At 35.6% G+C, this 17,828-nt stretch overlaps 1 protein-coding gene across 1 annotated transcript in view; it reads right to left on the reverse strand.

Annotated features, from left to right (window-relative positions):
• Nucleotides 1-17,495, reverse strand: part of Tenm1 (teneurin transmembrane protein 1) — a 748,830-nt gene extending 731,335 nt beyond the window's left edge. Inside the window, exons 1-2 of the mRNA XM_034485178.2 lie at nucleotides 16,843-17,495; nucleotides 64-116 (exon numbers count right to left, since the gene is read on the reverse strand). The gene's annotated coding sequence lies outside the window, so the exon portion shown is untranslated. The remainder of the gene's footprint in view (nucleotides 1-63; nucleotides 117-16,842) is intronic.
• Between the last annotated feature and the right edge of the window lie 333 nt (nucleotides 17,496-17,828).

Consider the following 17,828-nt stretch of genomic DNA (forward strand, 5'->3'; position numbering starts at 1 on the left):
TTAAACTGTGCATTTCAGTTAAAATAAACTCAATAAAAAAAATTCAGCACAGATTGAACATACCTTGTGAGATCCAGAAGAGAAGTTAAGCAGAATAAAAGCCACTCTTGTAATTCCTGTAAAAAATTAGACCAAATTATCTTTCATACAGATATACAAACAGGTCCAATGGAGTACTTCCATTGGGGAAAGATATATATATATATATATATATGGACTATATATACACTGTAACATATTTTGTAATTCACAAGGGAAGTGCTTTTCTTGTTTAAAGGTCTGCTTCAAACTTCCATTATATTAACTATACTGCTAATAGAAGGTGTTTTGTTTTAATGTTTTGCTGTGCACGGTATGGAACTTTTCTTCTTAGGCATGTAGCCAAGTACACTACCATTTCATCACATTCTAGGCTGAAGACTGTTTGAATTGCAGAGTATATACCTAGAGTATTATGGAATTTATGTCTACTCTCCAGAACTCTCCAGATAACCTCACTTAATTTACACTCAACATTTTGAGATATGATATCACAATGTCATTAACAACATGAAGTTTATACTAACCACAGTTGCTTGAAGTATAATAGTTGTACTTACTGAAAGCCTTTATATACAGACTTCATCTATTTCTCCAAATAATTGTTTAAGTTTGGAAAACTAGGGTTCAGAGATGTAAATATATGCTACATGGCAGAGGATACATGTTTTTTTCCTTTTTGCTTCATTCTTTGATTCAATGACTCACATGGAATCTTTATACAGCACTTATAAAAATGAAGGTAAAATATTTTTAACACACATCACACTTAGCACTTGGACAAAAGGTCTACTATCATGAAAGGAGCCACACTAATACACTCAACTTTAAAGATACATATTTTTCTATGACACAATATATTCAATATGTAATCTAATGATGGTTAACATATGAACTTTACAATCCCCCATAAGCAATGTATATGGATACATTTTTGGAAAGCAACTTGTCAGTAAATGTTAATCCTTAAAGATATGCAGTTTATTTGATTTTTTACATATATAATGGTATGTATAGAAAACTTTGCAATGGGCATTTAACCCAGTTTAGTGGCGAGCTCTTTAGCCTTTGCCTTTTCCAGCTTGGCAGTGCGAGCCACAGACTTAGGACCCAGGACGTTGCCTCCCTAGTGGCAGCAGATCTTTTTGTATCTGTCATTATAATTGGTCTTAATAACTTCCACCAGCTTAGCCAGAGCATCCTGTCTTCTCATTTAACCTACATGAAGGCAACAGTGGTACATGTCTTCCTGTGTACCAGGTGCCCCCAGCCTGGCCTTTCCCTTGATAATGCAGTAGGGCACCCCATCTTTCAACACAAGGCAGGCAGGAAAACCACCAGTTCAATAGAGTCTACAAAATGGGCAATCACCACCAGCTGAGCCTAAGTGTTCTCCACCAAGACTGTATTGACTCTTGCTTAGAGGACAGGTGGTCTCTTAGTTGGGACGTCCCCTTTGCCAGCAGCTTTCCTCTCAGTGTCGGCCAGTAGCCTTTGCTTCTTCTCCTGCTTTGTCTCTGGCCTGTACTTGTGGGCAAGCTTAAGCAGCTGAGTAGCTGTTTGCCTGTCCAGGGCCCGGATGAACTGGTTAATGGCAGGAGGTACTTTGAGACGCTTTATAGAGGAGGGCCCTTTGCCACTGCAGCCTGATGTAGTGGGACCATTTGACAAAGTGTGTTAGATATCATTTGGGCTACGTTTTTACTGCTTTCTCTCTCTCTCTCTCTCTCTCTCTCTCTCTCTCTCTCTATATATATATATATATATATATATATATATATATATATATATTTAACAGAAATTATCAAAATATTGGTAAACAAAATGTATGTAATAAAGTAATTTAAAATGCAAATCAGTATAGAAAACTATAAAATACATGATTCTTTTTTGTGTATATTTACATTATCTACCATTTCTGTAATGAATGTATAATCTTGTATTAATAGATGTATTTTAATTCCTTAAAAATTCCGTTGTAGAAAAGGTAGTATTGTAAATCAAAGCAGAAGAAAAAGAAAATGTTAACGTTAAACTTTAACATTTTGATATTTTATGATTGACATTTAATTAATCTTGTGGCACCAATTTATCAATCAACTAATTCCCAGATCTACTTCTTTTATATTTGGAAAGTCTCAAAAGTGAGAACACATCTTTCAAAAATGCGATGATTATATAAAGATAAAAGACAATATTTAAATACAGTTTTAAAAGAATGTAGGCCAATAACATCATTGTCACCTTTTGGAAAAAAAATCACTAAGATGACCTTGTAGTGATAATAGAGTGTGATATTGTTACTAATGATTTCCTTGTCATACTGTACTATGTATAAATCATTCATTGTAAACTGAAGTAGTGCTCTTGATTAGCTGCAATCTACTTGCTCTATGTGCATTTTTTATCACTGCTAATGCTGTTCAAAAAAGGCATAGTTCTGCTCAAGTGTTGACTTGGTTCCATAATTGTGCTAAGTTAGATTCTTTCAAGGGAAGATACTTCAGTATGTACTGACATCTAGACTACAAAATTATTCCTGTCTCTTCTGTTGCGCACACCAGAGTAAGTCTGTAGAAATTGGCTTCATACCCATAAGGCTGATTCTGCAAGGAAGCTAGCAAAAAAAAATGTACTTGAAAAAATAAACTGTCCTATATGTAGCATTTTGGCTTGGTGAGGTACACAGAGAAATGAGAAGAAAACTGGCTTTAAAAAGATATAGCTCTTCTCTGCTCACTTCAGAATTACTTTCCTGCTTCAGCATTTAGAAGCGAATCACCCCATTTAAGATTATAGAAGGCCAGTGTATAGGTTGATCTATGTAAGATACCCCAGGTTACATGCCATTGCTTACGAGTTGCCAACATGTTCTACTTCCCTTCCTTTTTCACAAATCTCTATCTCACCCACGAGTTCATTTCCAAAAGGAAGAAGCTGTTCAATGACTTTCTGTGTGCTAACCACCATTTAACAAAAAGAAGTTAGAATGTTTGAGAGTGTTGGCACTGGAATGAGGCAAATAATGTATACCAGATGCAAAATAGCAGAAGCTATAAACATTAGAAAGACAGCCCACAAAACTGAGTTATAATTTAGAAATGGACTACATCTTGACAGCCAAGTCATAAATGCAAATCTAGATAGCTCATTAAGAGATCATCTAGTCCAGACTTCAGATTCTATGACCTCTCATTTGATCCTATGAATAGAATAATATTCTACTGTCTTCACAAAGGAAGTGCTTAGTATCTCTAAATAACTGCCATCCGTGAGTGGAAAGGTAATTAGTGAATTGGAGGTAAGCAGATGAGACTTTAAAAATCCGATTCAGATGTTAATATAAAATATGAATATGTGGATGTACACATATAAAATATACATGTTGTATATGGAATTGCTATCTTCAATAGATTTCAAACAAATAACTTCTATGAATTTAAGAAAAGTGTCATTTAATTATTCAATTTCTTAATAAATTTTAGCTGTAGGTGCTATATTAACATGGTTTTTATTTACAAGGCCCTTAGGTAGCACATAAGTCACTAGACTTTATTTTACTAATGACTATACCTTTCCTTGTTGTTTCCCATGCTTTGAAAACTCAGATGCGATTTTTCTAATGGAACCTTTACTCAAGGACCTTGTAGAAAATAATTATGTTAATAACAGAGACAGTTTCCCCATTACAATGAGCTGTGCTCCTCGACAATTAATGCCTCTCCACTACAGATTGTCACCTTTTTTCCTCAGGGCCTAAAGAACTTTTAGGTTTACATTATTGGATGCAGCTTCTTTTCTTTCTGGCAATATGGGCATTTCTAATGATGAGACCTGCCAAAAGTTGTCAATGCTATTTTTCTTCTTTTCCATTAGAGGTGACTGGGGCTGACTCGCCAAGTAATCTGTAGTCTAACTTCACTTAATTGTTATTACTACACGACATGAAGAAATATAGTGAGTAATCACTTCTGTTTTACATGAAGCAAATTGCTAGTGCTTTTCACAGTAATATGAAGAAGCCTTAACTTGCCTAATCTTCCCCTAACATCCTGTTCAAATACTGACAGGATAAACTCAGCTCTCTCTGGTTCTCTAGTAAATGAAAACTAAATTGCATTAGTGGCTTTCAATTATTCCACTTGCCTGCGGACCTCTTCAAACAAAACATCCAGAGAACATTTCTACCTGATTTGTTTACCTCTACCTCAGTGATTCTCAACTCCATTTAGGGGTCACATATCAGATATCCTGCACATCAGACATTTACACAATGATTCATAATGGTAACAAAAATACAGTTATAAAGTAGAAACAAAATAATTTTATAGTTAGGAGTCACCCCAACATGAGGAACTGTACTAAGAGTAACAGCATTAGAAAGGATGAGAACTACTGCTATAGCTACACCTTTCAAGGAGAAAGGTTTATTCTAATCTACCATGTAAACCTTACTTCAGTGCACCAGTAGTTATTTTGGGCATTATATTTATCCTTTCTCTTTTACATATACTCTGATAATGAATGTTATCTAATCTATTATAGAACATCTAAAAGCACAGGAAAGGAAAAATTAAAAGCTGCCTCCTATCTACTTCCTCCCAAAACAGATCTTTTTGTTTTTTAATAATTTTGAGCATCCATTTCCAATGTTTTTCCCTACATGTATATGGGGTGCATACAGTCACGTATCCAACTTTTTAAACTTGGCATTAGAATATAAACATTTTTCTTTTACATAAAATATTTGTAAACATCATCTTTAGTATACATAAAATATTGCATTTTCTCAAAATATCATAAATCATTTAGCAATTCCCTTCTTGAACATGTATTCTACCATTACAAAATAATGTTTTGTGGAAAAAGATTTTGTAAATGAATTTTCTTTTATAGTAGAACATATTCTCCGAAGTCAAGTTACTAGAACAAATGATAACAGTATTGTTTCTGGGGTACTAAAAGTAGAACACAGGGTCTATATATGCTAGACAAATGCTCCACCAGCAATCTACCACTATGACCACTGTGTACAAAGTTCCTGATGATTTTGCAGAAAACTGCCAAATCTCTACTAATTAGTGTTCCATCGGGTCTTTATTGTCTCTTACTAAACTGATATTTTTTAAGCACTTCCTATATGTAGGGCACTATTCTATTTTATATGGTAAATAAAAAGACAAGTAGCTCATGGCCTCATAGAGGCCTTATGCTAGAGGAGTTGATAAACTATAAGCAAGCAAAACCACAGTATGATACCAAGTAATTCTGACTAATAAGAAAGAAAATAGAAGCAGAAAATGGGAGAGGAAAATGAAGAAGTATAACACAAATCAATGCAAAGGAGAGAAGACACAGTTATGACAAAAAATAGTTTAAACATATGAATAAAATAAAAAATTCGACCAGTAGGAATCTGGAAAAATTATTTCATATAAATAGAGGAAAATGAATGCCTAAAGTTTCTTCCTGGTGACAAAATGTTCATAGTATGTTTCAGAAACAAAGCAGAAGGCAAAATGTATAAAAGGTTTTGAGCAAGTTTGGATAGGAAATACAGTATATAGTCTGATAGCAAAATAGTGCAGACTCTTGTAGGACTTGATATGTTTTGTAAATATTTAAATTGTAGTTTATATGGGGTATGTTCAATTATTCTTTAACAGGTAGAAAAGAGATAATGAAAGCTCCGATCTTAATGTAATTTAAAAATCATACTGGCTGCGGTGTAGAAAATCATAGAGGGTCAACAATCAATGGAAGAATCTTTGTGAATACTATTACCTAGTCCTAATTAAAAACGATGGCTTGGTGTTAGTGATTATCAGGGAGGAAATGACTCATATAAAGACTAGAATTTGCAATTAGAATCAACTGAGTTAGCCATTTGTTAATTGGTTTGATTATAGATTTTACCTACCAGGAGTGACTCTTAAGAATTGGGTCTTGCACAATTGTTCTATCTTATTAATAAATTCCTCACATATATATTTTTCTGAACTGTTTCTACATTGTAAGTATACACTTATGCCTATACACACCATTAATGGTATGATATACAGACGATCATTGGAAGTTACTCACTTTTCACAACTGAAATTTCATACATATTTAATAGAATTTCTTTTGATTACTGAAATTTGACTTTTTAAAAAAACACCAATTTGCATTTGTGTTTTCTCTCATGCATTATATTTTTCATGCTCTTTTCCTAATGGCATGTACAAGGTCCTGTGTACTTAGATTTTGCTTCATTATTTTGTTTTCCTCTTGAATTATATCTTAACTTCCCATGGAATACTTCCTCTTGTACCTCTAACATCCTTAGTACAATATTTTTAAAACTGTAGTACTTACTTCCCTTCCTACCTTTTCTACAGTCTGTAGGAGATCCTAACTAACCACTCTTGTAAATTTGGTGACTGTGTTTGCTGATGGTACCCAAATATCTACCTTCAGAATTGATATCAGTTTGGCAATTTAAATCATCTAAAATCTAATTCTGTCTGGATGTCTTTGTGCTATTGCACATTTAATAAGTTCAAGCTTCACCTCATTGTCTACTCAATTTTTTTCTTTTGTGGTCCTTGTATTGCATAATGAGTCTTACAGTGGGTTCCATATATTTCTCTTTTTTGTTGTTGTTGTCGTCACTATTTGGTCCACACCCTGAGAAACTTTTATACTTGTAGTATAGTCTCTTCACATATCTCACTCTTAATCCAGTTTAACCTATCCTCCATACAGGAATTACCTTTTAAAAAGAAACCAACTCCTAGGAAGAAACAACTGTTTCTTCAACTGTTTTAATCAGGTTAGCTTGTGATCGTGTCTATGTGGCATTTTCTTGATTTCTAATTGGTATAAGAAGGCCTAGCCCACTATGGGTGGCACCTAGCTTGGGTTGTATGAAAAGGCTAAATAAGTATGTTCTAGGATGCAACCCAGTTAAAAAACCTTCCTCCATGGCTTTTGATTCTGTTCCTATCTCCTAGTTCTTGCCTCCAGCTATTGCCCTGACTTCCCTCAGTGATTAATATAATCTGTAAGTTAAAATAGAACCTTTCCTTCCTGATTTGCTTTTGGTCATTGTATTCATCATGATAAGAGAGTAAATTAGGATAAGTGGTCACCCCTATATCATCTTAAAACCTACTACCAATTCAACAATATAGATAATTTCTGGTTTTAAATATAGCAACTTTCCTGTTTATTTTTTAAACAAGCATCGGGAAAATTGCCATTTTCTATATTTCTCTATACAGGTAAATTCACCCATCCAGTATATAAATACTAAATATTCTATACCAGGCATATGCTGAAATGCCAAATGAGAAATTATGTTTGATCCTGTTCTCCAGACCAAGATAGAAAGTACTTTTATCCTGAATAGGTATGCTCTGTAGCTAGTTTGGCCTGTGTACTTTCACAGTCCTAATGCCATGCAGGATGTGAGTCTTTCTATTCACTATCAGTGGTTCTCAACCTGTGGGTTGTTACCCCTTTCTGAGTCATATATCAGATATCCTGTATATCAGATATGCACATTACAATTTATAACAGTAGCAAAATTACAGATGTGAAGTAGCAATGAAATAATTTTATGGTTGGGGGTCATGATAACATGAGGAATTGTATTAAAGTATTCCAGCAATAGGAGGATTGAGAACCACTGCTTAAACTAAAATACCCAGGGGTACTCAATAAGAATTAATTTAAGGATACAGGAAAAACGGATTAGCTGCTATGAACATATATTGCTCCTCTAGAAGATCCAATTTCAGTTATTCCATACCAGGCAGCTCAAAAATACTTGTAACAGTTCCAGGGTATCTGACATTCTTTGGGGGCCTCCATGGGACCCTGCATACATATTACACACACATCACACACCACACACACACACACAGAGAAAGAGAGAGAGAGAGAGAGAGAGAGAGAGAGAGAGAGAGAGAAACTTTAAAAATCTATAAAAGAATTAATTTAAGCAATCTATACGTTATCAAGCTTTATCATGTTTGAGTTTCCTCAATATTCTGGGTATTGCTCTTAGAGAATTCCTTACATGATCATATTAGGCCTATACGTTTGTCTTCAAGAATAGGTAAGTCTTTTGAATCAACTTGTGTAGTAAGCTAAATAGAGGCATTTGTAAAAGTTTATCAAGTGTATTAAAAATTATCAGATGAAAAGCTTTATCCATGAAGAGTGTTCTTTGATATGACAAAATGTATGTAAAACCGAAGCTTTTGTTAAAGGAAGAGGTCACTACATGACACCTAAAGATCCTCTAGAGGAAGTACATGGAAGTATAAAACCTATTATTTCTAAATTCTGTGTAAATATTGATTACATTGTTCTGCACCTTCGGCAGCCAAATCCCACCAAGTGTTTTACTAAATGTGTAGAACAAGTATTCTGTCACATTGTATACATTTGCTTAACTATGTTGTATTTCATATTAAAAACATACATTGTGGAAATTCCCCTTGTTGCAATAAGTTAACTATTAAAATACTTCCCTTGTAAGGGATTCTAATTATTTACATTTAAGTTATCTCACTTTTACAAGTTGTTAAATCTCATATAGGGGAATAGGACAAAATAATAATAATTAAAAAGTAGCATGCTTGTGTTAATACTTCATGTATTCCATTTCAAATTTAAATGGTGTCACACCTAAATGATGAGATTTTATTATACCAAATATTAGAAATACAAAAATATGGAATGTTTTGAAGTATACTCAAAGAAAGCCTTTCAATAAAGAATATAAATCCAGGGCTGACAAGATGTCTCAGGGGCACATGAGACATCCAATGGCCTGAGTTCAATTTTCAATACCCACATGGTGCAAGTAGAATAGAATTCTTACTTCTCTACTTTGTCTTCTGACCTTCACAAATGGCATGTGTACATATGTGTGTGCACACACATAAGTAAAAAGAAATATAAAACAAAACGTATTCGAATCCAGAGAATCTATATGTTGTTACAGCTCCTACTCAACTGCATAGCCCTCTTTCGTAAGGGTAACTAGATCTTATTAGTAAAATTAATACTGTCTTCTCAAAATAATTTTCTTTGTTTGACTTGTCTAGTAATTCTACCAAAATTGTCCTATGTTGCTTAAAGCTTTACAGATGTAGTGGAGACTCAAAGAAGCATATTCTTTTAAAGTATACAGTAAACAACAGAGGAGATTGTTATGTGTCTGTACATAATGCTGGCGAAATTGATGTGAAATGTATATATACTTTTAATAAATATTCCCCAGAGAAAGCAATTTCATGAACACACACATACACACACATTTATATTTTGGGGCTACTTAGTAGAGCAGGAGATCACACATCAATATCTCTCAAATGTCTGCAATTAAGCAAAGCAGCTTTAGAAAAGGAAATCATTAGCAGTAAAAGTAAGGGACATAACGCACAGACTATAAATTGAAAATGTTGATCAGAAACATTTTGTTGATAGCAACTAAGTTAGCTAGGAATAGAGCCAAAATTTCAGGTTTCAAATGCTTCCAGCCACTGTGCAGTTGTAGTGTATTTATACACCTCTATATTTAAACACAGGTGGTAATTAGCAAGATTGAGACACCTTTAATAAGGCATCATCATGGGTGCAAAGGATGTGTAGCATAAGATGACTTCATTATCAATAACTTTCCTGAATTAATCATCTCTTAGGACATTTAATTTTAAATGTACCTGAAAAAAATCTGTATTATTGAGATGGGCCATCTGCAGTAGTTTTTTTTTTTTCTATTTTAACTGAAGAATGGAAGAATTTTCTTTAAATATCTACATGCAGCTGGGATGCAGGGGTGGTGATATCTAATAAACCAATTGTCCATTTAATCTGGCACCTTCTCTTTGACAGGTGTCTAAACCAAATAGAAACATTAGAGGTAATAGATGTACTTAGAATCCACCAATTAAGCAAAACCATGCAACTGGGAAATTTTTCCTTTTAACCTTAGCCAGTAATAAGATTTTTCCCTGAAGTATGCAAGTGGAGAGTCATTTACTTTTATATTGGCCAATATACAAACCCTCATTCATATAGGCAGCTAAGAACACTAAACTGATTTCCAAAAAAGTGAAAATGAAGTTTCTTTAATATAGCCATATTTGAATTCTACTGAGAGTGACTCTATCTGCATCAGCATGCTCAATATTGATAATATATTTCATCTAAATAGGAAAACAATTGAGTAGTAAGTGTATTATACTTTGAAAAGAGAAATGAAGGCTATCATTCCTTCAAACCTGAGCATTTGACTATACAATGAAATGTGATTTATCAGATAGTTTGAGCCAAACAGATAATATACTGATTATTTCATTATTCCGCTAAACTGTCAAGTATTTGCATAAAATTTCAAAGAAATCAACGTGATAGAGATGATTCAAGTATTAGGTGCTCTGCATGTGCAGCAGTGATGAGTGAGTTAGCTTTCGTTTTGTAATTATATAGCTATAGCTCAAATAAGCAAACACCAACAAAACAGCTAATAAAATATATGCATTTCAAAATTCAGCTACAGGATACTAATATCCCCAACATACCCTGTAATACAAAACTGTAAACAACTGTTTTTGTTCTAAAATTTGAAATAAATATCCTATTCTATCATTCATAATTCTGTTTAGGATATTTATACTTTCAAATATCTTTATTTAAAACATAAAAGACCTTCTGATCCTTATATGACAGACAAATATGCCTTTTTTATTCCGTTACAAAAATCCTCACTAAGGAATTGTTTTTTCTTAGCCATAATATAAAAAAAAAAATGTTTGAAACAATAATTCACAAGAAAACCCATTAGTTTCTCAGAACCTATAGCTGGCATTGCAGAAGACAGCATGAGTTTCAGTTCAGCTCATATTAGAGACTGTGATTCTAAGATTGGATTTCATAAGTTGTAATCAGCCACAAAAATGTTAGAGCAAAATACGAGAAACATTAAAAGGCAATTTCCTCATTGTTGACTATTTATCAAATGACAACTTATTTGATTAAAATTAAAACAATCAGCATGCTTTATAGTGATGAGCAAAATAACTCTTTAACAAATCCCAGATAAATGTATTCAAATACATTTGGTCTCTAATAAAAAAAAGTGAGACATAGATATTTTAACAGAATTGATTTTCTATTTAAAAAGGGAAAATAACCCATAGTACTGGAAAATTCAAGTATCACTTGTATTTAGTTTTACTGTGATCACTAAGTAGGGCTCTTCAAAGTCTACAGACTCATAATTTTAAAGAACATATTTTTCAGTGTAATAGTTATTACAAAACTATTTTACAGCTGTGAATGCTCTATTAGAACAAAAATGCATTGTAGACTACATAAATACCAACAAGAATGTACAAATCAAACCTCTATTTCTGTGACTACTTTGAAAGAACTTCTTGAATAGAAACAGAAGAGGTTAACAAGTAAAATCCTAAGAAAAATTGGCAGAAGTTTTGTTCTGTTTAAGAATTTATTTCTGACAAATTCATTGTTCCAGCCTTTTCAGTTATATCCAGGGACCAACAGGCTGACATGAAATTTAAAAAGGAGGTTCCTGTCCTGAATGAGTGACTCTCATCTGTCTGTCCCATCTAGTTTCCATGGCAGTAGAAGGACTATTGGGAAATGAAATATACAATACTATAAGAAGCTAACATATCAAACCCATTAAGTTAATTTATAAACTTATAAATCATGGGGTTGGGGGGGGGTAATGTAAAAGAAATACAAATTGAAGTTAAGTTGTTGCATTTTCTCTGTTCTTGAAAAGACCAGTCAATACACCTTTGGTTTTGTATTAGTTGGGGGATGCCAGTAGCATCTCATATAATTCATAAAAAGCTCTAGGATGACGTTTGGTGTATTATGCACCTTACAGAAATTCAAAGGTGTTAAAGATATTTGATTGAATTTTTTTAAAATTTTTTCATGTTTTCTTTTCCTGCAAAGATATCAGTGGTTAAATTATGCCAAAACACTCAGACCCTGAGGGAAACATTTTCTTGATCAACCAGAGGTTAGTCTGAATCGTTCCAAACAGTTGGCTGTTTCATGCATACATTTGGGTCTTACCTAGGTATAATCATAGAGACCCAGATACAATCATAAATACCCAGAAAGCATATTAATCAAGTTACAGATCTCTGAGAAACACAAATAAGAAGTCTCCTGAGAAACAGCTTCGCAAAAATGATCCACTAATCTGAAAACAGATTCTTAATACATACTGATGTGTTGATTTTCTAGTTAGCATCATTCTTACACTTAGAATAGAGTAGGAGAGAAAAACCCAATATTTTAGAATCATTACATCACTATAAAAACATCATCCGGGAGGTAGTGACTATTTGGCATATACGCACATTTTACCATATGCTATTGTTTACCAAAAGTAGATGCTTGGGCAGGAAATACAATTCAGAATATTTTTTAAAGTTGTAAATTATCCAAGATTATACTTTCAGGTCTAGAAATAAGAATTGAAGCTACATAAGGAATTAATAGTTTTAAATTTTTATTAATGTTACTATTTTTAAAATATCAGTGATCCTCATCAACTGTAATTTTTGCTATCACTAAATAAAACTAGTTTGCATGAATTATTTATGGAAATATTAGCAGATAAATGAACATGTATGGTTTGCAATGATTTTCAGTTCATACCATTATATTTCAATTTATTCAGTCCTATTTTCTATGAGGTTTAAATGTAAACAATATCTTCAGCTTTGCTTAATCATGCCACACCATGTGTAGCAAACTACAATACTACTATACATAATATAAGCTACATAATAGAACACTGATACTGAAGAAACAGCTCTAGTTGAACCTTCAAGGTTGTTCCCAATAATCAAAAGCTGAGTAAAACCTTTTATAGCATTCACTTGCTCTAACTGCACATGGTGCTATTTAGTATTTACTTTTCTTTATATTAACAGGAATCATCAGGAAAAAAGAAACTAAGAAATATAAATAACATTAAGCCAGGTGATTCATACTTTAATTTGCTTTTATTAACAATAGTATTATATCTGGTAAGAAAGGTGTTTTATTTCTTAAAGGAAGAAAACATAGGCTCAACCTCCATTAAAAAGAATGATCTAACTAACCTAGCAGTCAGAATCTTCAGGTGATTGAAATCAGTTATTGTTTATGAGGAATAATTCTGAAATTTAAGTTCTTTTAATTTTCGTGACAGCATTCACGTTTGAAGTTTTGGATATATGCTGGTAATCATATGGCAATAGCTTTTACCGTTTTATCTACCTGTAGTTGTGCTAATAACCCAACTCAGGATTATTTTTTACAGATGGTAAGTGATGAGGAAGCTTTGTAAAATATTCACTAAAGCATTGCATTTCAGTTTAAAATTCACAGAAAATTAAGAATTATATACATGTAATTTAAATAAAATTAGCCAATGAATAGAAATAGCTAAGAAATCTTGGAAGATTCCTTCCAAGAAAGAGTGTGTGTGTGTGTGTGTGTGTGTGTGTGTGTGTGTGTCTGCATACATCTTTTGAAGCATGCATGTGTGTGTGTGTGTGTGTGTGTCTGTGTGTAGGGGTGGGTGTGAGGAGGCAACAAGTATGAGTAATATGATAAAATATTTCAATTAAAAATATCTTTGAATCAGGCACTAAAAGTACCAGTGTTATCTTGACCTCAAGTCATTCATAAGTAAATATATTCATAACTAATAAATTAACATATTTTTGCAAACCTAAGGGAAATGATCAATCAAAATGTATACTGACGACTTAAGAGCATTACTTAAATCGGAAACTGATAGACTTTCAGGAACAGTGAGCTTCAGGCAAACATGACGTGAATTCTGAAAGCCTATCTACAACGTAAAATCAAAAACATTTTTTTTTTGTTGTTAGTTGTCACTACAATGTTTCACCACTTGTAAGTTTTTAACATTGTCATAGAAAATAAAATCCCATTGGTTTTGTTTTCAAAAGTAACATCAAATAATAATTTTCAGTTCGATAATTTAACATAGTATCATACAGAATAAATGTGAAGGCTATGTTGTTCTGTTTCTGTTGTTCTGTTTCAGCAAGAATCTTTATAAAGGCCGGAGAAAGGTACCAATGATAAGGGAAGCTATGATCATGTCAATGTTACTTACACATATGATAGCCGAACTCAAACACTGATGAGACCTTTAGGACATCCAAACTTTGAAGTAGGGCCTTGAGGGAGTTGATAATTCCATACACTATGATTTACCTTTTATAGTTCACCAATATGTTTGAATATTTGGATGTTCAGTTAGCCATCATTACAGCACCATGATTCTACAAAACAATGTTTTCCTTTAAGTTCTCTCTCAAATTTATCAAATGTTATATCTATCTATTCTTAATCCATAATTGAGTCCTAGATGTAATAGCAAACACCATATCATTTAATCCCAAGTGTCTTCCCTAGACTTCCGATATTGTTCTAGAAACCAAATTTTATTATTGTCATTATCAAATGTATTATTATGTTGAGTATTCATTTATATAGTTGTTGGGCAAGAAATAGCTGGTTTTTTTTTTTTTTTTTTTTTTTTTAAGTTACGATGAACAACCTGTAAAGTTTAAATTAATATCTAAAGCATGGGCTTATTTTAGAAAAGCCCCTAACCACTTTACACATGCATTTTATGGCTTTATTTTATTAGCATCAAAAGTTTGCAACCTTAATTTAGCATAGCTGGAAACCTTTGACTACTCTTTAAGAACTTGGCAATAGTAAATTATTTAACATATAATTTTAAAAGTCCTACAAATTTGGATAAAAATGTCAAAACTTGGATTTTGCTATTCCAGTATCTGCTTCTAAGAGTCATATGAAGCCTTATGCAAATTCATCCCCTCATACACACACATTGCGAGATACATAGAATACAGGGCAGAGGTAAGCAAGTAAACAAGTGTAGGATAATTACTGAGCAGAAGTTAAAGCCGTGGACAGTCTTTTCATTAAAAATGAGCTTTCAAACCCTTTTAGGTTGTGCTATTACTTGACACTGTTCCAGTACCTTCTGCTACAGGTCAGAAGATTTCAGAGGATGAAGGTATATAGGATTTTTTTTTTCAACCAAAGGTACAATAGAGCAGACATTTGAAATGTCTCCATGGAACAGACTAAAGTAGCAATTGATACTTACAGAGCAGTGTACCTGGCTTGCTAATTATAATTATAAAACAACAATCTCCAATTCAAGGAAGCTGCCTGTAATCCTTACCGGAAATATGATCAATTAAATTCTTATCTAAGGCTACCTATTAAAGTTCTCTGGGGGACATCCTTGCTTTTGGTGTCTTCATTCAAATGACATTTAATTTCTCTCCTGTGACACGGGGAACTTCTCTTCTTGTTTCTTTGGATCATTATAAATACACGATTCGGTTAGTGTGCTCAGAAAAACCTGTGAAGTTTGAGACAAATTCTGACCAATTGCTTTGTACTCAAGTAGAGTTTTTTTTTTTAAACCATATTAGCATATCTCCAGCAGCAGTGATGCAGATCTGCTAAACCCAATGCTGCCAAATGCAAGTAGGAGCCGCAAGCCAGCTCTGGCCCCCGCCCCTATTCTCCCAGTGGTGAAACAGACGTGGAGAGGACATCCACTAGTGGAGTGAGATCGGCTGTCTCTGCAATTGTAAACAATCAGCTGCACTCGGTTTGCTGAAATGTTTAAATAGGCTACTGGCTTCTAGCACATCTGCTCACCAAGTAGCGCTAAGGCTCTTTCCACACCTCTAGGCAAAGCATCTTAAAACTGAATTGGCAATCTGCCTGTTCCCGGAATGGGAGAAGCTGAGGTTACATTTCCCCAGGCATGCCTAGCGGGTGCTTGGCTCTCGGCAGATGTACTGGCTATTGCTGAATTCTAGACACCACGTTTTCAGGGTGAAACGCAGAAACACACAATCCCGCACAGATGAGCATATGGTTAAAGCCAACGCCAATGGGCTACTGAAGCTCCGAGTGCCCCGTTAGGATTATTTCTTTTGACACAGATTAGGGTATTAGAGAACACATTGGGTGGGGCCTCAGTGAGGGTCCTGGCGTTCCCCTAGAACTCGAACTCCCTGAGGGAGGGTGTAATAGCAATTCAGAAGCAAACAGGTCCTACAGTACGTTCTAGCCCTCGGACATCTTCTTTCAGAGAGAGAGAGAGAGAGAGAGAGAGAGAGAGAGAGAGAGAGAGAGAGAGATTAGTAGGTGACCCCAAGTAGCAGAGCCCTGGTGGACGCTCCAGGTAGAAGTAATGAAGGAGGTGATCATCAATCATCTCCTTCTTTTTTGGGTACAGTCTCCCCACCTGCCACTCCAAGCATCTTGGTCCACTTGTTAGAGTGCCTTGGTCTGCGCGAAAGTGGAGGCGAACAGACCTCTTAACAGTACTGAAGGAGTTGGTTGGCAAATGTGCCACCTGGGAAACCTACGAAACCTTCGAAGGACAGTGTCCCTAGTGCCCGCTGGAAGCCTAAACTGACAACAAGGCCAATCTCCCATCTCTCCCGAGAGGTCTAGATCCCTGGGGCAGAAGGAGACCCAGAGTAAAGGTTGCAGAAGCTCCGTTTCCTCCATCAGGAGTCCCAGAGCGGGCGCAACCAGCTTTTCAAGATCAGGAGTCACAATCCGCAAATGCGTTCTATGGCATCCTAAGGGGGGAAGTTCGCTCAGAGTCCTTGGGGCGGAAGGCAGGCAGGATCAAGCGGGAAGGAAGTAAAGAGCCAGAAGAAGCGGACCTACCTAGTGCAGGCGCAAGTTTCAGTGGTGTCCTCAGGTGCGGTCCCCCGCCTCCTTGCCAGGTACTCAGCTCTGCCCGGTGCTGTAAGTGCACTGGACTTAGGGCGTCTTTGCTGGTTCCTGCGGGAAATGACTGTAAATCCACATTACTGTTCGAGCTGCCGCTCGGGTCCCCGCATCGCTCTCCTCCAGTTGGCGGCCGCGGAGCTCCTCAGCCCGCGGTCGCTTGGGGGCAGGAACCGAACCTGGCTACGGTCGTGCCAGTGGAAGACCGCTGCCAGGAGGGTGTTTGCTTGGGGGTCGGTTTTTTCTTCTTCGATATAATGTGTATATGTGTGATGGAAGTGAGTGAGTGAGTGTGTGTGTGTGTGTGTGTGTGTGTGTGTGTGTGAGAGAGAGAGAGAGAGAGAGAGAGAGAGAGAGAGAGAGAGAGAGAGGCAGAGAGAGAAAGAGACAGAGAGAAAGAGACACAGAGAGAGGCACACAGGGAGAGAGACACAGAGAGATCAGAAGGGGTAAGACAAGCCTCCTGAACACTGGGAGGTGAACTCCAGGCAGAGCCGGAGCTCGCCGCGCGGCCGGGTGCCGGGCGTCTGCACCGCTGATGGCTGTGCTGATGTTGCCCTGGCCGCTGCCGCCGCGCTCTAAGGCTGGTCGCGGTTGTGCAAAAAATGTTTCTCCGCTACTCGAGACCAAAAAACCTGCCCTGTCTACTGAGCATGCCCGGTTTGACAGCTTCACAGCCTAGGCGGTTTTTTTTTTTTTTTCCTTTTTTCTTTTCCCCAAGACTCCAGGTTTTAGCCGCAGCTGAGCCCCGGGAGGTGGGGGTTGAGCTGGGAGGAGCTGGAGGAGGAGGAGGAGGGCTGAAGGAGCAGGTAACGAGCAGAGGAAGGGAAGTGGAACTGAGGAGAATGATCAGGAGTATTTGAGGGTGAAGAGAGGGCAGGAGAAAGCTGGGTATCGGAGTAAAAGGCAATATGGACAAACAA

The sequence above is a fragment of the Arvicanthis niloticus genome, chromosome X (assembly GCF_011762505.2).
Source record: "Arvicanthis niloticus isolate mArvNil1 chromosome X, mArvNil1.pat.X, whole genome shotgun sequence".
In the NCBI taxonomy this organism is placed as follows: domain Eukaryota; kingdom Metazoa; phylum Chordata; class Mammalia; order Rodentia; family Muridae; genus Arvicanthis; species Arvicanthis niloticus.